The sequence below is a fragment of the Ovis aries genome, chromosome 1 (genome assembly GCF_016772045.2).
Source record: "Ovis aries strain OAR_USU_Benz2616 breed Rambouillet chromosome 1, ARS-UI_Ramb_v3.0, whole genome shotgun sequence".
NCBI classification, from domain to species: domain Eukaryota; kingdom Metazoa; phylum Chordata; class Mammalia; order Artiodactyla; family Bovidae; genus Ovis; species Ovis aries.
The window spans coordinates 193,865,123-193,889,350 of record NC_056054.1 but is presented as its reverse complement, the minus strand read 5'-3'; the positions used below and the strand labels follow the sequence as shown (position 1 = coordinate 193,889,350).

The following is a 24,228-nucleotide window of genomic DNA, read 5'->3' as shown; positions in this document are numbered from 1 at the left end:
ATAAAGGTGAAAATACATGTTAAGCACTAGTCTACTAATTCTCCAATTAAATATTTAAAGCTTTAAGATCAAACTTCTAAAATCCACTGACTTACAGAAGTATAACTTCTGGTGGTTTGAGTGTATGTGTTTTTTAATCAAGTCAATTTCTAGATTATAAAAAGCAAAGAAATTTTTCTTACCAATAGCACTATATCATCATTCCTTCCAACTGTGATATTAGCAGAACTTTCAAAAGCCAGCTCTTAACAAAAACAATAAAACTACGCATAAAAATTCATTCAGATGAGAATTTTCTGCCACGTACTTGAGTTCTTTTTGAACTGTTTTCAAAATGACTAAGACACTAAAATTCAGAATTTTTTAGTGTACCAATTTTAAGCGGATTTTCAGAAGACACACCTTCTGCCATCTGACTGCCACTGAAGAGCTCCTAGTATTTGAATAAATTGCATCTAGCTAGTGTACTGAAGTCCCACTTTCACAGTGCATGACGAGCCTTGATGTTATCTAAACAGCAAGCAGCTTATAGGCTATTGTGCTTAACCAAACCCTTCCTTGCATTTACAATGAACCTGATTTTTTTGTGTTGAGTAAGAACAGAAGCACAGGACAAAATGAAGCTATCAGGAATAAAACTCACTAAATCTAATTTTTGTGAAAGTTAACTTTTTTCTACTAATGTACAGTATTAAATCTAGAATAAGAGTCAGATCTCACTTCCTAAGACAGGATGAGTTGGCCTCAACAAGAACAGAAATCCCAAAACTTAAGGTATCTTTGCCTCAAACCTGAATTTCACATGAGCTGTAACAATATTATAAGCGTATGTGTGGAGGGTTTTCTTTGAGGATATGTATGTGCCTAGAGAGTATATATGTAACAATATTATAACAGTATGTGTGGCGGGTTTTCTTTGAGGATATGTACCTGCCTAAAATTCCAAAGTAGATAATTTTACAAGGTGATTTCATTAATGATCTGCCACTCAAGTAAAACCTCAAGCAAACTATATTCTGAATAAATATTTTTAATTTTTTACTTCAGGTGGTATTTGCCAACTTCAGGGAGACTGGAGTTAAAAGAAATAAAAACATACTATTTAATGTTCACAAAATTAAGAGTTTAAAAGTTCTCAAATGATGCGCTTCGTAAGTTTGTAAACACGTACTTTTGAAGTCTTAAAATTAAAACTGCACTAAACTTTTGGGCTGCCTTGTATTGTTGAAAAACAAAATGAATCATCCTACTTTATTCTGTGGTTCTAGACTCTTTTTCCTGAGAATTAAACATACCTACTCATGTTAAATAAAGATCTGATAAATACATCTTTCAAGACCACAAAGCAAAAGGGGTCATAAAAATCCTAGAGAATAAACAGCACAGCCAGCATTCTGAGTATTATTTCATTGTCAAATGTGTAGCATCCTCAGCAATTAAGATGACCTTCTGCAATTCAAAAACAGTTCTACTGAAATAAAATGTGCAGTAGTCAACTGAAATAAAATGTGCCCTAACAAACATGAAATCTTTACTCACTGCACAACCTTAATTTTAATATCTATACAAATATTTGTGTAAAAAGAATAAAAAAGTCTCAATCTCCCAACTGCAGTAACAAAATTGTGAAAAAGGTAAAACTTAACACTCAAGTCATCTCCTAACAATAAGAATGACATAATATAATTTAGTGAATACATGGAAATTTTACAAGGATACCAGCTAAATTTTAACAAAGCTCTACTCAATACCCATTTTATCACTTCCCATCTTGAACTTTCTCTTATAATACATGCTTTTGTTTCTGTGTTTAGGCTTAAGGAAGACCATTGTATCCAATATACACCAAACCAAAACTGTATTTACATTTGCAAAGTGCAGTCTTTGTATAATTTATTTTTTGTAAGTTATAAAACAATGTGATAGCTTAACAAAATAAGTTATAATTAGGAAAGGTAATGCAATTTTCTGTCTTAGGGTCAATTTAAGAACATTAAGAGTTCTAACTTAACCTGCACTATAGCATATGTGCATACATTTTAATCATTTTCTATTATATACACTATTTAAAGAAAGAAAGAAACCCATTTATTCAGAGAAACTCCATCTGGTAAGACTATCATTACACAACATAATGGCTTTGAGTATTACAGTAACTGTATAGCATTTAATCAGTACAAACTGGGAGAAGGCACCTTTGAACTGACAAATGGCATCTATGCTCTCATTCTTTTAATTTAAAAAGGAAATGAGTAAAATTAACCATTTACATACATCATAACTAAGTTTGCATAATTAAATAGTTAAGTTTGTCTACTTAATATGAGATTTTTTTCATTTATTTAAGTTACTCTGATCTTAACACTTTTATACTTCCCCTTAAATCTTCCTCATGTATTCAACTTTCTAAAACTCCCTACTCAAGGAGAGTTTTGAAAGTACTTTAATTGCTAGATTTATTTCAAAACCTTACTAGAAGAAAGGCTCACTGTGGTTAAGACCAGTCCGAAAGAGTGAATATTCAAAACTGGCAGAACCAAAAAGGCCTCAAAAGAAAACTGGCACCCACCTCTAAAACAAAAGGCTGAACAGATCTGTAAACGGGTGACGTAGCTAGTGTGTCAGGATGGGAAGGGAGGAGACTTCAGTACTCTTTGAATGCTCCTACTATCTATGTGCAATAATATTTTTAAATAGATAAGGAGAGAAAGAAGAAAGACTGAGCATATGTACGGAATTCTAAATCTAACACACATGGCCACCTGTAGGCCTGAACCTATGGGAACCGCCAATGGTCTCTGTTAAAGCATTCCACCCTGTGCCTGAGCAGCACTCTCTCTCACTCTTATTTTACCCCAGACATGGTAAAGTAGCCATTTGAAGCCTCCCTTAACAAATATATTTCAAAAGGCTACAGCTGGCTCTTTTTATTTTTTTATTATTTTATTTTTCTATTTCCTCCATATTTTGGCTCCACTGAGGAAAAGTACTAACCAAAGATACAGCATAAGCAACAGCAAATTCTAAATTATTTTATCAAACTAATTCATCTATAAATCTTAAGTGAGCATATATGCCATGTTCGTTACTATATTAGGAACAGTAAGAGATATACAACATTATCCCAAAATACAAAAAAAAAAAAAACAACAGAAAGAAGAGTACAGAACTCAAGTCAGCTTTAACTTGTTCTTAAATGTTGACTAACTCCACATGAACTATTTCGCAAGTTCCTTCACCCATCTTGGTTTCCATTTCTCCACTAAAATGAGACGGTTGTAATAAATCACGACTCATTCCAACCATGAGTTCTTGACCTCCTGAAGTATTGCCGGTGTATATAGTCCGCTGTTGCACTCTTTCACCACGAGGTGGTGCTCCAACATTGGTAAGAAAGACTGACAGCTTTCACAACTTTGACAAGGCAATCACTGATTAAGTATGAGTAAAGGTAAGAAACTTTATACGCTTTTTCTTAGTACCAATGCAAATACTAATATGACAAAGTAGGAGCTGCTCATAATAGAACTTCTGTTTCATGTGTCTCAATGGAAAATAAGACATCACAATAAACATAAAACACATGATAATGGGGAGGGGAAGGCAGATATTATTCCCTTCATACAGACTCCCAAACTCACACTTGTCTGAAACTAGAATTTAGGGTACAATGTTGTAGAACCAGGGAGGAGGGAAAACAGTAACAGTTAAAGAGCTCATGATCCTACTGGAGAACAAGATAAGGTAAAGTATGAAGTTATGTGATAAAATTATCTATTAAACTGGCAACAACAACAACAACAAAAAGCACCTTTATACATTGCTAACAGTGAATCTGTACTAGCTTTCTGGAAAATCAACTGACTATATACAAAAACTTAAACCTTCTACATACTCTGATCCAACAATCCCAATTAGAAATCACACATGTACCTATACGTGTATGTTACCACAAACCCTTTCTTCAAATTCCTCTCTGCATTGTTAGACTTCTGAAACAGAATATTAAAATTTTGGACCTTTTTTTTCCTTTGGGAGTGAGAATGAGTACTTACAAACAAAAAACCTAGTTGAAACTAATGAGAGTATTTTAAACACTCACAGAAGAAACTGTAGAGCATGGGCATTTGATACAACAGGAACTGACCAATCAGGAGTTCTAACAACAACTATGTAAATAAATCAAACTGTTTGAGTCTAATTCCCCAAACTAAAAGTTAGACCTTTAGGGTTAAGGGATTGAATGGTACAAACTATTATGTATAGAGTGAGTTACAAGGATATATTGTACAAAATAGGGAATACAACCAATATTTTATGATAACTATAAATGAAGCCTAATCTTTAAAATTGTGAATCACTATTATTTTACATGTGTAACTTACATAATATTGTACATCAACTATACTTCAATTTTAAAAAGTCACTTTATAGAGGTGCGGTAAAGGTTTTCATTAAGCAATATATACATGAATGTTTCTTCTATTTTAAGGCAAATTAGTAACTATTTCTTCTAAACTGTAATGCTGTTAATCCAAATCCCTAATAGCTTATTTGACATTGCAATCAGCAGTTTAAAAGGTAGCCTTTGAAATCTAGACACATTAATTCTAAGACTGATCTTTCACATTATAGCATAGTTACAACTGGGATATGGCTTAGATGTCACTGTTGCAGTTGACAGTTAACCCCAGTGATGCAGCCATCAATGCATGCTCCTAGGACAGTGTTTATCAGTTCAGTTCAGTCGCTCAGTCGTGTCTGACTCTGCAACCCCACGAGTTCCAGCACGCCAGGCCTCCCTGTCCATCACCAACTCCCGGAGTTCACCCAAACCCACGGCCATCGAGTCAGTGATGCCATCCAGCCTTCTCATCTTCTGTTGTCCCCTTCTCCTCCTGCCCCCAATCCCTCCCAGCAGAGACTTTTCCAATGAGTCAACTCTTCGCATGAGGTGGCCAAAGTACTGGAGTTTCAGCTTTAGCATCATTCCCTCCAAAGAACAGCCAGGGCTGTAGTGTTTATAGCATTGTCATTTCAGCTGAGTGAAGTGCATTGTTGGCACTACAACGCTCAGTTTAAGTTGATGATTAAAAGTATTCCGAAAGACTACATTGTAGTTTAATATTAAAACATAAAGTGATCATTTGCACAGAAAAGTATCAAAATAGGGCAGCAGAGTGGAAAGGAAGAACTAGGATTAGAAACGGGCGGGGGCAGAGAAGAGTAGAGAAGAAAAAAAAAGAGGGGTGAACAGGAGAACTTTCCAGAGAATTATACTTTTAAATCTTCAGTATGTTAAGGAGTCACACGTGGACTACAGATTTGTTCATTTTTCTTATAACAACAAACTCCAAATAATTTTTCTTCATTAACTCAGCAGTTCACTTCAGGATTACTGTATTATGCTTGTAAGAAAATATAATTTACTCATGATCTATACTACAGTATGGCTCACATTTCATTCTTCCAAACATTATAAAGACTCAACCACAAAGAAGCACAAAATCACCAGAAAATCATTCTGTACAAAAAGTCCAATCCTGCACATTTACAGCTACAACTGATAGGCACTTGGATCAGCTTTTCTCAATTATGTGAATGTGGGAAAACCCACTTTACTCTTTTTTCTCCAATTTGAAACCTACCCAAGTTGACTCAGCACAGAAAGCAAGTATAAAGCCCTTATCTCTGCATTCAACGAATACTTCAATAATATGGAACTTTAAATTTCTGTTGGAGAGGATAATGGCCTTACTCAAGGCACAACTATCACAGAAATCTAAACTTCCTCATTTCCTATGGTCATTCTGTAATCCACTATTCAGGATTAAAGAAAAAAAATCAATGTGTTTGGGTACTACTGACTGACATTTGTAGAAGGATTTTTAGTTTACAAAATATTTTTAACTGGCATTATCTACTTTATTTACCAGTTTTCAATCAATATTGTCTTTTAAAAACTGAAGGAAAATAATCTTCACTTAACTAAGATTAGCATTTTGCATTTTCCCTAGAAGGCCAAGCATGGAATGACTTTATATCGAAAAGCCTTATCAACAAATTAAGGGATGTCATGCAGATAGCACCATCCATTTTCCAAAAATTCATCTGGAAGCAACACATACTTGAAATACACGCTTTCATACGGAAAACAGTGACCAAGTTCCCGAGACAGAGCACAAGTGACCTTGTTACCTGCCACAATGCAGCTGGATTCTACTTCCTGTCACACTAGCCTGGGCCATGGGGCAGGTAGCCAGGTGACCAAGCCTCTACTTCCTCTGCCCACTTCTTAATTATTAAGATTCCCCAAGCCTCCACTTCCTCTGCCCACTTCTTAGCCATTACTATCCTCTATACTTCTGTCAGGGGCAAAGGGTGATACCACTGTCCCATCGACCGTGGCAACCACCAATCAGTATTGTCAGCACTGCTCTCTCCCAGACCCACAGAGTCAAACATCCACTGACCACATTTTGCTAACACCCAAAAGGCTTGTTTCGTCTTCCAAAAACCTACTCTCCCACTTACTGCCACCACTACTAGCTCCCCTCCACTCCTTTAATATAAGATAGCCCCTGCCTCAAAAGCCATGCCAGGAATTTGGAAGTCATCCTAGACTCCTACCTATCCCACACCTATATCCATCTGGGCTCTGCCTTATCATCTCTGCTTGTCTCATACCCACCTCCCCTATCTGCACGGGCATGCCTCAGCTCGGGTCCAGAGCCCTCTCCAGTCTCCCTCATTCAAATCAATAGAAGAACCAGATAGGATCATTTCTCTGTTTAAAATTTCCAGAGCTTCCTACTGTCTGCAGCAGCATTTCCCAATTGATAAAAAGTCCCTCCAAAATTTCACAGGCATTGCCTGCTCATATAAATTGAAAAGTACTGAACTAAACAAAGTACAGCAGCCTTTTTATTAGCAAGTCTTTGGAAAGTTTACAACACACAACACTACTATGTGTTTGCCCTCCATGGGAAACTGGGGCAGAAGAGGCCCGACAGGGCTCCAAGACAAAGTCACAACTAATTCGAAGACAATAATCCTTCGGAACCTGGCCCTGCCTAGCTGTCAACATCATCCTCCAGTCAACAATGGCTATTATTCACCTCCTACAAACCTTAATCCAGCCTATACAGAACACAGCTTGCAGTTCCTCTAAGAGCCCTACTGATTCCTCATTCCATTCCTTTATATATGTTGTTCCTTCTGCAAAGAATGCCCCCCCCACCTAACAGTCTGGCTGAAGACCTCCTGCTAGTCCTTCCAGACCATGGTCAACTGCCTTCTCTCGGAAGCTTTGATGATCTCTAAGTAATGAAATTTTCCTTTTTTAAATTATGGAGCTCGCATTGTGGTTCTAGCACGCAGAGAGGCTGGCTCCTATAAGAGTCGAGAGTACTTCTGACTGAGTTTCCCTGAGGGTCTCCCCATAGTCATTTCATCCACTCCAGCCCAGAAGCAGCAGGGGTGCTGCTGGCGGCGGCAGATGGAGCTGGCGCTGTGGCAACCCCATGGATCAACCATTCTTCTTGGACTGAAAAGCTCTGTTTCTGTTTTAGAGACCACTGATGGTCAGTTTTTCATTATTATGGACAGAAAGTCTCCCAACATGTTCATCAATGAACTTAAAACAGGGCCTTTATCCTAACCAAGTATTAGTATCTTGAAATCTAACCCCAGACCAATTGTTTGATTTAGGGAAAGGCAAATTGAAAACACCAAGATTTTGCCAAAGTACTCTAATATTTCTAAATAAATCTAATAATATTACATTAGCATTCCAGCAAGAATCACTATGGTTGATCACTATTTCTTATTTCCTAAAAAATCATTTGTTGGAATGTCATGTCCACACATGCCAAGTACGTGCTACATTCTGGAGATTACAAAGATTACATTTCTAACCTCAAGAAGCCAAATCTAGGTTAGACAAGTAAGTAAGCAAACAAACGTATCACATCAAGTGGTTGCACACTGCAGTAAAGTATGCATCCCGGGAGCACTGAGAGCAGGGAGGGGCACGGGGAGGGAGGAAGAGGTGTGAAGGGGACGGAGAAGCCTGCAGAGAAGAGTCAGCTCTCCCTTATCTAAGACCTGGTGACCTGGTGAAGTTCATCAGGCAAACAAGCCGTACAAAGACGGGAAACGAGAGAGGGATGGAATCCAAATAGAGGAATTACCACATGCAGAAGTGCTAAGGTGAGAACTCTGAGAAAATGTCAGGGAATACACGTTGCCTGAACTAGCTGGAGCAGAGGATGGCCTCTGAGGAATGGTTGGAAATGGAGCTTTAAAAGATGGCACAGAATCAAATTATGATGAAAGACCTTGTTTGATAAAGTTATGGATTAACTTGTATGTAATGAAGCTTCTGAACTTCCCTCAACTGAAAGAGACCCAAGGCCATGAGGAGGGGTCCACGTTCCCAAAGAAGACAATGTGAATGGGGTGCAACACAGCAGTTCTGAGTTTCCTTGCTAGACTGTGTACCTCTAAGAAGGCAGAACTCACTTATCAGTGTATACCCAACATTCAGTCCTGTGCTGGCACCGACAGGATCTAACAAAGTATCCAACAGTCAGATATGCTAACACAATCTCAGGGCTCAACCAAGAAGCCCTAACCTAGCCTCCTTCCTTACTGCCTATAAAATCACAACTCTTATGCACTACAGTAAGCGGTAATTGCCACAACTTTTAAAAGAACATGCAGAAAGGTCATTCACTATGGGATGCAGAGAAAGGATTTGGGGAAAAAACACATTAAGATGCTTTGAACCTGATAAAATTAAGCAGTTTTTCTATTCGTCTCACTAAAAACTGAACAGAAAATACCTGTGGATTATAACAAGTATATTTTCACATCAAAAGAACTCAGATAAAAATAGATTAAATAAATAAAATAAACAACAAATAAATAAAAATAAGTAAATAACAAATAGATAAAATAAAAATCTATTTTAACTGAGAATTTGCTAGATTAGTCTTTCAAGTAATTAAGTGCTACTTAAGCCACCTGCCTGTAGTACTTTACATTTTACTTAGTAAACTGAATTATACTATGATAATTAGCAGGCAAGTAAGAACTCTGGTGCTTGGGGATATAATAAAAATAGTAAGGAAAAAATATTTGGTCCAAGAAGAACCAGTGACTCACATTTTAACAAAATCAATCCAAAGGCCACAGAAGTGAAACAAATGTCAAGCCCTCTTTTTAAAGAAAAGACGCAGACATATTTCACTAATCAGAATTTCTAAATAAGGGAACATAAAATCCTACTAAGAAAACATAATTAAACATATTTTTTAATTTTATAATGTAGCCAGGGAGAGGAAAAAAAAGGTAACAGTAATACAGAGGATGGGGGGGCAAGAGTCTGAAGACATACCCAATAACATCAAGATAAAAATATACATCAAATGTATAAGAAACACATGAAATTAACACTTTTTAGGATGTTGCTACCAAAGACGCAAAATCATGGTATTTTTCCTATGAAAAGCCTGAATTAAACAGTGTATCATTATGGCCTGCTACTCTAGCTGAAAAAAGCAATCCTCAATCACAGTCCACACACTCTCTCATCACACACACAGAAAGACACACACAGTGTGGCCTGTTTTGACTATGTTAAGTATTATTAAACTAACAATAGTAATTTACCAATTACTGGGCCTCTTACCCTCGGAACTCTCTAGGTTTTATTATCTCCATTCAGCAAATGAAGAAACTAAAAACTACTTAACGACAGAGGTAGTTAAGCAATGAGGCTGGAATTCAAAATCTCTTATATGTATAAGGCTCTGAGGTCACATTTTAACCAATATACCATGCCCTCTACTGGGGCATATGACTGTTAAATCTTTAACACCATGACATTTCTTTAAAGAATGGGGTCTTCTTCCTGTGCTACCCCCAGAGTGACACTAAGTTCAAATACTTTAAGCTTCATGGAAAATATTAACAGCTTATAGTTGTTTCAAGATAATGCAAATCTTGCAAATCCCAGTAAGGTGACATTCACTCTTAAAAACACTGAAAGTAGCTGAATATCCACCTAAAATTACAAACAGTACCAACAGTGCCCTAATAATCCCAACTTTATTCCTTAGCCCTTAATTATGCTAGGATGTGGTATAAAACACCCAGTATGACCCTAGGGAAACAGATTTTCTAAAACACCTAATTTCTTTCTCTATTATTCACACTGTAGAATCACATCACACATGGATTCAATTACATCAATCCAATTATCCGTGCTGCAAGGAAAAAAAAAAAAAACACACTCTAAATAACGGTGGTAGGATGCTTGCCCTCACATCCTCGTCCCAGAGTGAGCAGGTAATGGAGACTGACTCTGCTGTTCCTCAGTCGATCCAAAGTCCAGTCACCCTTCGAGATTACGACTCCAGAGAAAAAAAGTCACCTGTACTAACAGCTGGGAAAACACTAGCTTGTGAGAACTGAAAAACAGTAGGTAGGTTAACCAGTTTTCAAACTGGTGCCTTCCTAAACCACTTTTTCACAGGTAATTTTGACTACACAGGATTTTACCTTAAATGAGAATTTAAGTCCAAAGCCCCTACATAAACCTGGATTTCACTTTACTCAGGTCTTTAGATCAGAAAGAATTAGGATCCAAAACACTTGTCTTTTATATAGCAGAGTAAGCTTCTAACATGTTTCCTATCCTACTTCACAAGTGGGAAAAAGAGAGCATAGGATGCTGTGAAGAAGCCACACTAAACACATGTGAGAGCTGTTCCAGACTTACTTTAAAATAAACTGAAAATGTAATAGAAGTCTGTCAACTGATCAAAAGCAATCCTTTAAAGCTGGTTCTCAACAGAGGAAAAAAACAAACCCACAAACATCCACCAAGCTTTGAGATGTGCCATTACTACACAGTTCAAACTAAAGACAGGGTGAAAAGAATACCCAACCAACCGAAAGCTTCTCCTTTACCAACATGCGGTCACTTACCTTTCCAGACATCAGTTTCCTTTTCTATAAAAAGAGGGGACTAATCTAAATAACCTTTGACTGTTCAACATTATTATTTTCCAATCTCATACCTCCTATTTCAATATCCAACTCATAAATCTTTTGTGAAAAAAATAAGAAAAACTAAGTAAGAGTCAATTAATCAACTGTGCTAAGGTAGAACAGTTCTTCACTTCAATATCAACAACAGTCAGAAATATTTTTATTTAAAATTTTTGAAAAAGATTATATAAACATCAGCAAGTTTCACATCATGTACTCAGGAAATTCTACTCCAACTCACTGTTCCTGGAAATTTTATTTCTAACCTAACTAGTATCTGACTGTCAATGGCTTTTTTTTTTTTCTGGGGGAAGTGGGGGGTTGTGAGGGGCGTGGCTTGTGAGATCTTAGTTCCCCAACCAGGGACTGAACCCAGGCCCCTGGCAGTGGAAGCAGAGTTCTAACCACTGGACTGCCAGGGAATTCCCTCAACAGATTATTTAAAAGCAAGATCCACAGCAAGTAAGTGAAAGGCTTAACTAGACAGAAATTCTGATTAAGAGACTGATTACAACTTACTTCACTCATCTCAGGTCACATGCAAAAAAGAGACTTCAGAGTACTACTCCTTCCTGCATTCTCAGCTCATACTGGTTTTAGTGGCCTTTGGTGACAGAAGGGGTGAAAGATGCATTTTCACCTGTAACTTCAAAGACACACGCCTCTGGGCAGCTCCATTTTCATAGATCTGTGAGAACTCTTCCCTTGGGGAAACACCTTATGGTACATAAGTGCTTTTTAAATTTGGACAGTCTCTAAGTTTGTTATTTGAGTTAATGACTTACTATCTCACCTAGCAAAGGCCCCAGTACAAGCCTTTGGGTTTAAGTATCATGAGGTCTGGTATTAGGAAAGTCCTCTCTAAGTTGGTCTATGGAAACTCTTCAGCATTCCTCATCCTCAACTTTCCTCACTCTCAGACATTTGACACCTGGCCAACTCTCCTTTTCCTTCATTCCACTTTTTTCCTTTCTTATTGAAGATCAAAAAATAATTCCAACTCACCATTGTAACAGTGATCGTTTCTTCCAATTACCATTTATTCATGACATTTCACATTATCTCTATGTTTAATCTTACTAATACAAATGTTTTTATCTCAATTTTATAATTACTAGTTACCATTAATTTTCCTTGTGGCTTCCCTTGTGGCTCAGCTGGTAAAGAATCTGCCTGCGATGTGGGAGACCTGGGTTCGATCCCTGGGTTGGGAAGACCCCCCTGGAGAAAGGAAAGGCTACCCACTGCAGTATTCTGGCCTAGAAAATTCCACAGATTGTACAGTCCATGGGGTCGCAAAGAGTCAGACATGACTGAACGACTTTCACGTCACCATTAATTCAACATATTCTACCTTATAAATGATACTGACTTTTCTCCAGATTAAAAAGCCTAGAATCTTTTATTTTTTAACCAGAATGTTAAAATATGTGGCCCAATTCTGATCCTCTCTTATTCCTCTACTGTCAACAAATGAAGACGCTAACTATCATTTCCTTGCACATTACCTGGACTAGTTAAATGGGTCAATCAGAATACAGTTTGATAACTACAGATTTACTCTCTCCAACAAACCAGTGGTCTTCATTTCACACAGAAAAACTATGTTCCAAAACCAAAGACTAAATCTCATCAGCTAACTCTCAGATCCAGATTGAACCAGATGAGCTATATAGCACATTCAGAACACATTCCATCACTGGATCAAACCTTCTGAATATGTATCAAGTAGATCTCAGATATCAGACTGTGTTCCTTTAGCATACCACTGACAGTTGTTTTAAGAATGTTGTTTTCAGTAAGTGATAAGCTGCTGCTGCTGCTACTGCTAAGTCACTTCAGTCATCTGCGACTCTGTGTGACCCCACAGATGGCAGCCCACCAGGCTCCTCTGTCCCTGGGATTCTCCAGGCAAGAACACTGGAGTGGGTTGCCATTTCCTTCTCCAATGCATGAAAGTGAAAAGTGAAAGTGAAGTCGCTCAATCGTGTCCGACCCTCAGCGACCCCATGGACTGCAGCCTTCCAGGCTTCTCCGTCCATGGGATTTTCCAGGCAAGAGTACTGGAGTGGGGTGCCACTGCTTTCTCCGAGTGATAAGCTGCTAACTCCTATTCAACTTAAGATCCATTCACAAGGTCTCCCGCTTAGATTACCCCGTATACCAGTGAACAGAAACCAGCTTTAAATGAACCAAGTAATCAATATCATTAAGAAATTCTATTTCTGTCTCCTAAGATTTTAGAAATTACAACCCTCATTGTCATTCACAGGCATGAAGTTCCCATTTCCACCATCACCTAGACCAGTGGGAAAAGTTACAAAAGAAAGACAAAATTCCACAGGATGCCCCATATCACTCATCACTGCCCATTTCCTAGGACTGCCATCAATTTTAGCAATAAAGTATATTCACATCTTGAAACTCTATATTCACAGTGGTTACAAAACCACCATACTAAACAAGCACAGCCAGATTCAGTATATGGAATGGAAGGGGATAAAAAAACTATTTACTACGTGCCAGGAAGAGTGCTCTTTCCTTTACATATGCTCTCAGCTAGTCCTCAAAACTCTGTGATGTAAGTACTAGTATTCTCCTTTGTTCATAAAAAAAGAAAGAAAAAGAAGAACAGAGAAGTTAAGCAAAATAACAGATAATTTTAATAACCAGAGCTACTCCAAATAAAGCTTCCAAGACAAAGAACTCAGCCCTCTTACTACATAATTTGAACATGGAGTCAAAGTAACGACTGTCAACTTTATTTTCAAAAGAGACTGCTACTTAATATTTTTATTACAACTGCACTACTTAGGATTTAAAGCAACCAAGATCAACATTTTTCCTACTCAATTCTCTGATCAAAAACAGGCTTTGTTGTTCTAATGTTCAAAAATCTCACTTAGCTGTCTCACCCTCACCTGATCTAATGGTGGGTAATGCAAAAACAAGGACAGTAGCAAAAGTACTTGCGTGACAGTGATTAATAATAGGCCTGCTATTTCAAGCAACTGCCTTGAAAAGGGGTTGCTAAACCATAATGGGATGCTCACAAACTTTTACTTTGGCAACTATAGCCTATTCTGCAAAGCAACAAACCTAAGAATACCACATATATTCCAGTGAAACAAAATTAATAAACGAGTGCTGAATTCTAAGCAAAGGCAGCATTTTTAACTAGGTAATCACCCTTCAAAAGACAATCAAATCAGATTAGCAGCAGTCTTCAGAAAACTGTTCATTTTGCAATAATCTTAAACATCCCTGCATTTCTCAAAGATTTAAAAAAATTCTAACTTCCTGACTCAGAGATCCAAAATAGCCATTACATACACAAATGTTCTACTCATTTAGTTTGGAATCATGTGCAGGAAACCTAGGTTTCTGTTTCTAGGTTTACAACTCCATGCCCATTCGTTTTCCACTAATATAACCACTAAGTATAGCTCTAAAACACTGATGATTAAAAGTAGTTAATTATGTGAGTGATTCATACCTCCTATGTCCAGACACCAAGATCCAAGGATGTTTCTGTCAGATCTATGGGAAAAGGAATAATAAACACCTGTTACAAAAGCTTTCCAAATTCGGAAGCTCCGAATTTTTGTCAGTCCCCAATCACTGGTGGTGCTGGAGAAGACTCTTGAAAATCCCTTGGACAACAAGGAGATCAAACCAGTCAATCATAAAAGAAATCAACCCTGAATACTCATTGGCAAGGGCCGATGCCGAAAAAGCTCCAATAGTTTGATCACCTGACGCGAAGAGCCGACTCACTGGGAAAGATCCTGACGCTGGGATAGAAGGCAGAAGAAGAGGGCGACAGAGGATGAGATGGTTGGAAGGCATCACCCATTCAATGGACATGAATTTGGGCAAACTCCGAGATAGTGAGGGACACGCAGGCCTGGAGTGCCGCAGTCCAGGGGGTCGCAAAGAGTCGGACACGACTAGGTGACTAAACAACAAAATCAGATTCCCTCGGCTCCCCACGGCCGCAAAAGAAAAAGAAAAAACCCAGGTCACACATCCACCAAAACCTAACTTTTCCGAAGACGTGGGGAGAAGGAGAAGCTATAGAGAGAGCGGTCACGGAAGTACTGGAGGAAAGGGCCCTAGGTGTTTCCAGAGCCGAAGTGAGAGGCCTTTGGCAAGTTGTTAAGTCACTTTTCCTCTCTGGGCCTCACTCGGCTTAATGCGGTGACTGGCAAAGCTACTACTCCGTGATTCCTCAGTAAGCACCCAAGCAAACCCATCAAGCTCCCTGCCAATACCGCTACCTTCGATCTCACCATCTCCAGGACTTTCTAAAAACGCTGGACCACCTCACCATCTCACTCCCAAACCCCAACGCACTTGCCTCCCCAACTAGCGGCGTGTCCATCCAGGCCTTCACACCCACAACGTGGAGCCCTTCTTCTCGCCGCACCTGTCCCAGACAATCAGCAGTCTTAGCGCTCCCCTCCTCACCCCACACACACCTTCCCCGAAAAATGATGCCCAATTTCGGCCCGAGGAGGCCGACCCCGAGCTCACCTGGTGCCCGCCACCCCCAACAATACCACTCACCTCTTCCAACCTCCCACATCACCACCACCACCCGCTCCACGCTCCGTTCACCCTGCCCTCCGCCGTCACGGGGAAGCTGGAGCCACTCACCTGGCGCCCCCGCGCCGTCTCCCGGGCGGCCTCCCGTCCGGAGCTGCCAAAGGGCCGTGTGGGGCCGGGGCCGGGCTCGCCGCTGTAGCCGCCGCCGCCGCTTCACCTCAGCCCAGCCCCATCGCCCTCAGCCGGCGCCGGCGGCCGCGGGTCGCTCGAGCTCGAGGAGCCGCCGCCGCCGCGCGCTGCGGCTCCGGGTGAGGGGAGTGAGGCGCCGCGGCGGGGCCCGGGCCGAGCCGGGCGCTGGGGCGTCCGCGCTCTCCTCCTCTGCGCCCGCGGCGGCTGCGTGCAGCCGGAGCAGGGCGAGAACAAGGGCGGGCGACAGAGGGAGGTAGGCAGGGGAGGGGGGCGTTCTGCACTCCGAAACTGCCTCTCGCCGCCAGCGACGAAGCGAACCCCCCTCCCCTCAGCGGTGGCGCCTGGATCACGCTGCGGGGAGAGCCAGCGGGCGGACAGGAGAGCGCGCGCGCTGCTAGCTCGGGACTCCCGCGCCGGATGTGAGGTCACGTGCTTGCCTCATCCAGCGCGGAGGGCGGAGGGGCGCAGAGGGTACGCCGGGAGGGGCGGGCCCGGAGTGGGCGGGGGCGATGACCAGGCCCCGCCCACATCTTCCCCTTTAGCCCCCCTTCCCGAGGCTGGAGCAGAAAAGAAAGAGGGAGGAAGAGCGCTGCAGAGGAGCTGTCTGTTGGGTAGGTGTTTCTAACGCAGGACAGCATTTTTTTTTGGCGGGAGGAGGTGATATTTGCCATCTTGGCCGCCGTGCAAACACCAGATTACAGTCCAAATCCTCATTTTATGAACAGGGAAACCGAGTTGTATTGAGGGGCCTAGCCTGACTTGCCCAGAGTCAAGGTCACAGAGGTAGCTTGTACAAGAATGATGGAGAGAAGGTCAGATCCTGGCTCGGCTCGCAGTTCCTTAACATTACACTCCCCCTTGCAGAAACCAAAAACTATAGATCGCATTTAACAACCGACTCAGCGGTGCCCAGCCTTGGGAGGAGGATTGGAAGGCGTTCCCAAGAGAAAGCTCCCACGCTCCCACTACATCTCCAGCGGTAGGGATTTTCTTCCGACAGCGCTGGATGCAAGTTAAATACTTCCCCTAGCAAAAGATTTATCTCGGGGCACAGAGATGAACAAATCTTCCGGCCGGGTGAACAAATAGCGAGTTCGGTTTTCGCGGTGTCCCTTGGGCGACTCGCACAAGGAGCGCACTCAGCCACCTGCTGCCTCGGGCTCCGGCCATCTTTTCGCCCTGAGACTCCCGCCCGCGCCCTTTAGGCCCCGCCATCACTGTTAGTGTCATTCACCTCGCGGCCAACAGAACTCCCATCTGAAGGGGCGGGAGTAAGGAAGAGACTCCCGACCTCTGGTGTACCGGCCTTGGGAGCTTTCAGGCTCTGGTTCCTGGCACATGATACTACAAGTCAGAGGTTGCTACCCTTGATCCACAACACGCGGTGACACCTCATCTGACACAGCACATACCCGTAGCATCGATGTCGCCTAACCGGGAGCCAAGAACACACTGCTCCTGGGCACCTACGTCACATGGAGCGGGACAGTTTACGCGTACTTTCTCGTACCGCGTGGTGTGGGCGGACATTGTACCCAGATGGATCTATAGCCCTGTCTCCAGCCCATGGGGTCAGTCTCACCGTCTGTTTCCTCCCTCAAATGAGTAAATGAGAGAAGGAGTGTGGTATTTGTTGGGCAAAGTATAAGAAGCTGTCTTGGTGGGGTTGAGCCCATAAAGCTTCCTTCCTCACCTCTCATTGCTTCTTGGATCCTTGCTGTTTTCTCTTGGTCTTTAAACAAACTTAGCTCCTAAAAACAAAACTATGGTGCCCAACCTTCACTCCAAGTGCCCTCTCCAGTTAGCTTCCAAGGGCTCCTCTCCCTCTCATGACCTCTTAAAACAGTGGTCTCTCTGCTGTCTCCACTTCCTTATTTCTTGACACTGGGCATTCCAGCTTCCCCTCTTCTCCCCAACACACACCCTTCCTCACCCTCCTTGGGTAAGAGAACCCCTGACTCTCCCAAATCTTAGTGGCATTCTGCAGGCATTCTCTTTCTGGGTCTCTCTGCTACATTTGACAATTCAGATGACTCCCACCTTCTGGAATCTCAACATTCTCTTGGTTTGCAGAAGAGTATATTCTTCCAGTTCTAACATCTCAGTAAATAAGGCCTCTGCCTCCTTGGGTGGCATACTTAAGTGCCACTAATTCTGAGTCTCCACCTTATATGCAAGACTCCGAACCCACAGTTCTTCTCATTCCACTCTTAGGAGATCACCTCTAACCTCAAGGTTGCAATTACCCAATCAGCCATTGCAGCCCAGACCTCTTCCACAAGAGTTAGACCCAAATATCCAACTGCCTGCCAGGAAGCTCTATCTAGATATCATAGGGGCACCTCAAACTCAGCTTGTCCAAAACTATACTTGTCCTCTGCCTTCAAAGCAGCCCTTCCCTCAGCTGTTGGCACCAGCATCCACAGCCATCAGAACTGGAAAGTTGAGAATGAATGTGAGTGTTTTTATTTTATTTTGGCCTTGCAGCAGGGCATGTGGGATCTTAGTTCCCTGACCAGGGATGGAACCTGCCCACCCATCCCGCTTCTTCCCCCTGCAGTGGAAAGCAAAGTCTTACCCACTGAACCATTAGAAAAGTCCAAGTGTGAGTCATTATTGATTCAGCTCCTTGTCTTATCCAATCATCTAGTCATTTCTATTTCACCTCCTTAATAAGCCTCAAATCTCTACCTCCATTTCCCCTGGCAAACATTCCAGTCATCCTTTCCAACCTGAACTATTACAGTAGCCTCCTAACAATCTCTTCTGACAAATTCATCCTCCACTCAGCCTCCAGAGTGAACTATCTAAAACACAAACGTATCTAAAATCCTGCAGGAGTTTCCCCTGGTGTCTTGCTGTTACATGTATCTCCAAGGAACCCAACAGGAGCTTGTCGATGCACTCATGCCTTTAAAAGACCACAGAGAGGTCCAGACTTCAAGAAACAGCCAACATCCCCAAAGTAAGGCAACACACAACCAAACAAGAAAAAGCTATAGGAAGGAAAAGGGCAATTGAATATTTCAAACAGTTTTCTGTTACAGATGTTCTGGGTATGGAAAAAAGAGAAATTGGACACTGATGGGAGGAGCTCCTGAGTCACTGGGAAAAGCTTGAGCATGTTTATAGGTTAAGGGGAAAGATAAGCTAGAAAAGGAGAAGCCAAAGATGAAGAGAAAGGGAGTGGAGCAAACCTTGAAAAGTTCTGGAAGGCTCACTGGTTCTTGGCCCAAGATAATTCTGGGCCTGGACCTCTGTTCATGCTGAGCCCAGCCCTTCCCTCCTCTAATCCTACTCATTCCTTAAGGCCCAACCTCCAATTACAACTCCAAATAGGTAACAGTCCTCCACGTGTGCCTGTGCTTAGTCGCTCAGTCATTTGGTAAGCGCTCACTTCACTTTCCACCCTTATTCTTGATTGTCTTCTCTTACTATCATCTTACCTTTCTAGTTCATTGGGGGGAAAAAAATTGTAGACAGTCAAGAGGAAACACCCACAAATCTATTCATTAACCCACACCTGCATGGAGTATCTCCCTCACTCACCTTTTTGCAGAGGGGCAGACAGGGCCTCCTTCCAAGAGCTCTAACCCTTTGTAAGTATAGTCCTGGGCCTCCCGAAGGTCACTGCTATTGCCAACTCCAGTGGATACTTTTCAGTCTTTATCTCTCAGCCCTCTCAGCAACTTTATCTCCCATTCCGGAAACACTTTTCTCTGTTTCGATGTCTCTTTTCTATTTCCTCCTCTCTCCTTGTGTGTATCATTTCAGACTCTTGTGGCCACTACCTCTGTCTCACCTCTAAATGGTGCTGCTCCCCAAGGCTCAATCCAGGGCCCGTTTTTCTGTTTGTACAGTCTGTTTGGATTTGTTGTTGGATTTTGGTCTTTGTTTTGGTTTGCTTTGGTTTTGTCATCTATGGACCTTACAAAACTTGTGGATGGGCTTCAGGAGATCTATAAATTCCTTAAACTGGAATGAAAACAATACTTTTAAAGGAAGAAGTATAGCTTCTATCAGCTTTTCAAAGTCATCTGGAACCCACCCCCCCATCCCCCCACCCCCCCACCCCGCCAAAAGGATAAGAGCACTTATCTATATTTGCTCCCCCAAATGATATCAAACACCATGGTGATAGCTATCATCTGTGTGTACATTTATAACATAATGATATATATATATATATATATCTGTAGCCCAGGTCTCACTTCAGAATCCCTGGGCCATAGGTCCATGAGCCATATGTCACATAATGCCTCAGTAGTACCTCATCAATTCACTCATCCAAAACTCAACTCTTGCCCTTCTTCCCCAAACCAGACATTCACCTAAGAGTTCTGATCTGGTGGCACAGTTACCTACGCAGCTCCACAAACCAGAAACCTAGGGGTCATTCTTTCCAATTCATTATCAAATCCACTACAAATCCTTTCATATCTCACCATCTCTACTTCCACTAGAAGAATTCAAGCCACTTCCATCTCTCACCTGGAACTACTGCCTTACCCTCCAACTAATTTTTCGAATTTCATCCTTGTTGTTCAGTCGCCAAGGTGTGTCTGACTCTTTGTGACTCCATGGACTGCAGCGTGCCAAGCTTCCCTATCTTCCACTATCTCCCACAGTTTGCTCAAATTTATGTCCATGAGGTCCATGATGCTATCTAACCATCTCATCTTCTGTCATTCTCTTTTGCCTTCAGTCTTTCCCAGTGTCAGGGTCTTTTCCAATGAGTTGGCTTGTCACATCAGGAAGGCCTGCCTTCCCAGAAACCATTTCATCCTTACCCATTTCCAATCCCATTCTTACACAACAGCAAAGTGAATTACTATGTGTGACTTGGAGCATAGCTTCTGATAAACATTTTCAATTGCTCCTTATTTTACTGAAAATAATGTGTGAACTTGTTTGACCTACAAAGTCCAGTGTTGGATGTGGCCTGCCCAACATCACGCCTTTACTGGCGCTCCTATCCTTCACCTTCCTCCCATCCTAGGTCTTTCCCTACTTTACCTCATTCCAATCACAAGCCTTCTTTCAGTTCCTCAAACACATTGCACTTCCCTGCCCTCAGGGGCTTTGCACAACCATTTCTTTCTCTTTTTCCCTTGTTTCCTTGCTTGGCTAACCCTCGCAAATTCAGCTCTTGGCTTAAATATGTGTACATCAGTTCTTGATAAAGGCCTTCCCTAGCTATTCATTCTTTCCTTTATTTTCTGATGCCCTCCATTTATTTTCTTTATAACCATCATCCCAATTTTAATTACCTGTGAGTTTATGTATGTATTTAACACTATCTCCCCCACCAGATTTCAACTTTGTAAAGATGAGGACACTACAGTGCCAGAATTTTTCTAGAAGGGGCTTAAAAATGGTAGTCTTTGTGAGAGAGCAAGTCACCACATAGTGGTGAGTCTTTTTGAGAGTCTTTTGAAATGGTTTGTCTTGAGGCTATGTTTGCATGGCACTTTACATAAGACTGAAAAAGTATCAGTTTTCCATGTTTGTAAAGGGCAAAGGAGTTTTGGAATTAAGGGGAAGGGACACAGAAAGCATTTCCCCTGCCCTCCCAAGAAGCCACCTCTTCATGCTGCTGAGTCGGTTTGGTTTATCACTACAGGTCTAGCACTAGATGAAGCCTTGCATGGCCTTCCCAGGTGGCACTCGTGCTGCTGCTAAGTCGCTTCAATGGTGTCTGACTTTGGCAACCCTGTGGACCATAGCCCGCCAGGGTCCTCTGTCCATCTTCCCAACCCAGGGATTGATTACCACCAGACACTAGTGGTAAAGAACCTGCCTGCCAATGCCAGAGATATATAGAGACAGGTTCAATCCCTGAGTTGGGAAGATCCCTTGGAGGAGGCCATGGCAACCCACTCCAGTATTCTTGCCTGGAGAATCCATGGACAGAGGTGCCTGGCGGGCTGTGGTCCATAGGCTTGCAGAGAGTCGGACACGACTGAAGCGACTGAGCCCACTCATGAAGCCTGACATATGGTAGACTGTCAGATGTTTGTTGTCAAATGTGAATGAATGAATTTACAGTCTCAAACACCGTCTCTGTTAAATGCCTTTCCTGACTGTCAGGCTAAGAATTCCTATTCTGTTCATCTTTTCCACTGCATTTACAATCTTGAGTAAGTACCTTGTTTAGTGTCTGTCTTCCATTAGTCTATGTTGCATTCATGTTTTTGCTTTTACAAGTCTAAGTCCTTTCATATGGTATTTGATCATTACAGCAATACCAACACTAAAAGCTGTAGCTACTATTTATCTATATTTTTTATAAATGAAGAAACGGAGGAAGCTTTATATGTATTATTTCATTTAATCATTGGAATAATTCAGGAAGTAGGTACTATCATCATCTCAGTGTTTACAGATGAAACTGAGGAAAGCTTAAAATTTCATTTTACAGAGTAGGAAAAGATACTATTAATAAATAACTCTCTTAAAGTCACAGAGCTAATAAACAGCACACAGCCTGGAGTCAACACAGGAAGCTTGGCTCCAGGGTCAAACTCTTGATCAGCACAACCAAATGAAGCTGTAGGGATCCAGCCTCTGGGGTCCAAACCCTTTGGATTATCTGTTTAAGCACCCAGACTCTGACTTTTCATGAGCAGGTACCCGACTCTTCCATCCTTAGCACCTATGTAGGACCCAGTTCATGATGGTACTCAGTAATAAATATGGTGAGTAAATGAATAACAAATTTTCAATGATTTTCACAATCACAATGCAAAACTAACAATGAAATGACTAAGCTTCCCAGTTTTATAGAGAAAAAAATTGAGGTTCACAACTTCATAAGAGGAAGCGATTTGGCTTACTGGCCTTCTGGCTGACTGCAGCCTCTTTGGGATTTCTTCTGCTGCTTCCGCAAAAGGCTAGAGGACGGTTTTGAGGAAGGGCTACACCTTAGGAAAAACTAAAAAAGAAAAAACAATTGCAAAAATGCCATAGCACTCACTGCCTTTCCTATGAAAAGTGGCCATTAAAGTACTTTATGGTGTTCACCTAACAAGCTCTCTATTTCCTTTAGTTCCTCCTAAGTCATTTTGTCCCTATTTAGCTTGAACCACACATGCCTCTGTGTTTGTGTGTGTGCGTTGGAACAAGAAGAGGAGGAGAGCTGTGAGTCAGATGTCTAGAAATCAGGGTCCAGAGGCCACCACAGACTCGTTTCTGTTGCTAAGCAAAGCATGTAATCTTTTCTGTCTCTGCCACAAGACAGAAAGCCAGGGATCTGCGTTCTTCTCAGGCCACAGTGCCCTAGGATATGGTGGGTCACGTGCCACTGAATGTAGTTTACAAACTCACTGTTCAGACCATAGTATCCATGCTTGGAGGAGTGCTTACTGCTGGCATGTAGCCCAACACGTGCTAGTGACCCAGTACCCCTGGAGGAAAAAAGCCCTGATTTGTGGCACCTGCCAATTTCATGGTGTCAGTATTCCCACCACAGCCATATTCCAGCTACCAACAGTAAACACAGCTCACAAAATTCCTGAAAATGTAGGAATCTGCTCTAATGAGCCAACACAAATCAGTGCCAGCACACTACTGCTTATAGTACCTCCTTACATGGATAGTTCAGTTCAGTTCAGTCGCTCAGTTGAGTCCGCCTCTTTGCGACCCCATGAATTGCAGCATGCCAGGCCTCCCTGTCCATCACCAACTCCCAGAGTTCACTCAGACTGACGTCCATCGAGTCCGTGATGCCATCCAGCCATCTCATCCTCTGTCATTCCCTTCTCCTCCTGCCCCCAATCCCTCCCAGCATCAGAGTCTTTTCCAATGAGTCAACTCTTCACATGAGGTGGCCAGAGTACTGGAGTTTCAGCTTTAGCATCATTCCTTCAAAAGAAATCCCAGGGCTGATCTCCTTTAGAATGGACTGGTTGGATCTCCTTGCAGTCCAGGGGACTCTCAAGAGTTTTCTCCAACACCACAGTTCAAAAGCATCAATTCTTCAGCGCTCAGCCTTCTTCACAGTCCAACTCTCAAGTCCATACATGACCACAGGAAAAACCATAGCCTTGACTAGACGGACCTTAGTCGGCAAAGTAATGTCTCTGCTTTTGAATATACCATCTAGATTGGTCATAACTTTTCTTCCAAGGAGTAAGCATCTTTTAATAAGGAGAGGAGAAATACAAGCTAAGCTGTTCCTGGGAATTTCCCTATGTTTAGATATAATGATTTCATCTCTGATGACAAAAAAGAGCAATTGTACTGGAGATGGGAAAACCAGGTTCTAATATTAACCTTCTTAGAAGTAACATTTATTTCTTAAAATTTCAATTTTAATAGGAATATTATTACCTACTTCACAGGATGTTTGGTTATCTAACAAACACTTATATAGCACTTGGTTATCTAATGAACACCTATAAAGCACTTACTATCAGCTAAGCACTATTTAAT

At 41.7% G+C, this 24,228-nt stretch overlaps 1 protein-coding gene and 1 long non-coding RNA gene across 14 annotated transcripts in view; one reads left to right on the top strand and one right to left on the bottom strand.

Moving 5' to 3' along the window:
* The window catches only part of ATP13A3 (ATPase 13A3), an 80,090-nt gene extending 63,876 nt beyond the window's left edge, over positions 1–16,214 (bottom strand). For 9 of the 11 annotated variants that reach the window (XM_027957173.3, XM_027957194.3, XM_042233000.2 and 6 more), the window contains exons 1-2: positions 15,718–16,214; positions 14,555–14,598 (exon numbers count right to left, since the gene is read on the bottom strand). The gene's annotated coding sequence lies outside the window, so the exon portion shown is untranslated. Of the gene's footprint in view, positions 1–14,554; positions 14,599–15,418; positions 15,488–15,717 lie in introns of all 11 variants that reach the window. The other 2 variants (XM_060404427.1, XM_060404434.1) reach the window with 2 other exon arrangements.
* Positions 16,215–16,335: 121 nt separating this feature from the next.
* The window catches only part of LOC106990874 (uncharacterized), a 68,714-nt gene continuing 60,821 nt past the window's right edge, over positions 16,336–24,228 (top strand). For all 3 annotated transcript variants that reach the window (XR_009597985.1, XR_003585731.2, XR_009597984.1), the window contains exon 1: positions 16,336–16,406. This is a non-coding gene — a long non-coding RNA (uncharacterized LOC106990874). The remainder of the gene's footprint in view (positions 16,407–24,228) is intronic.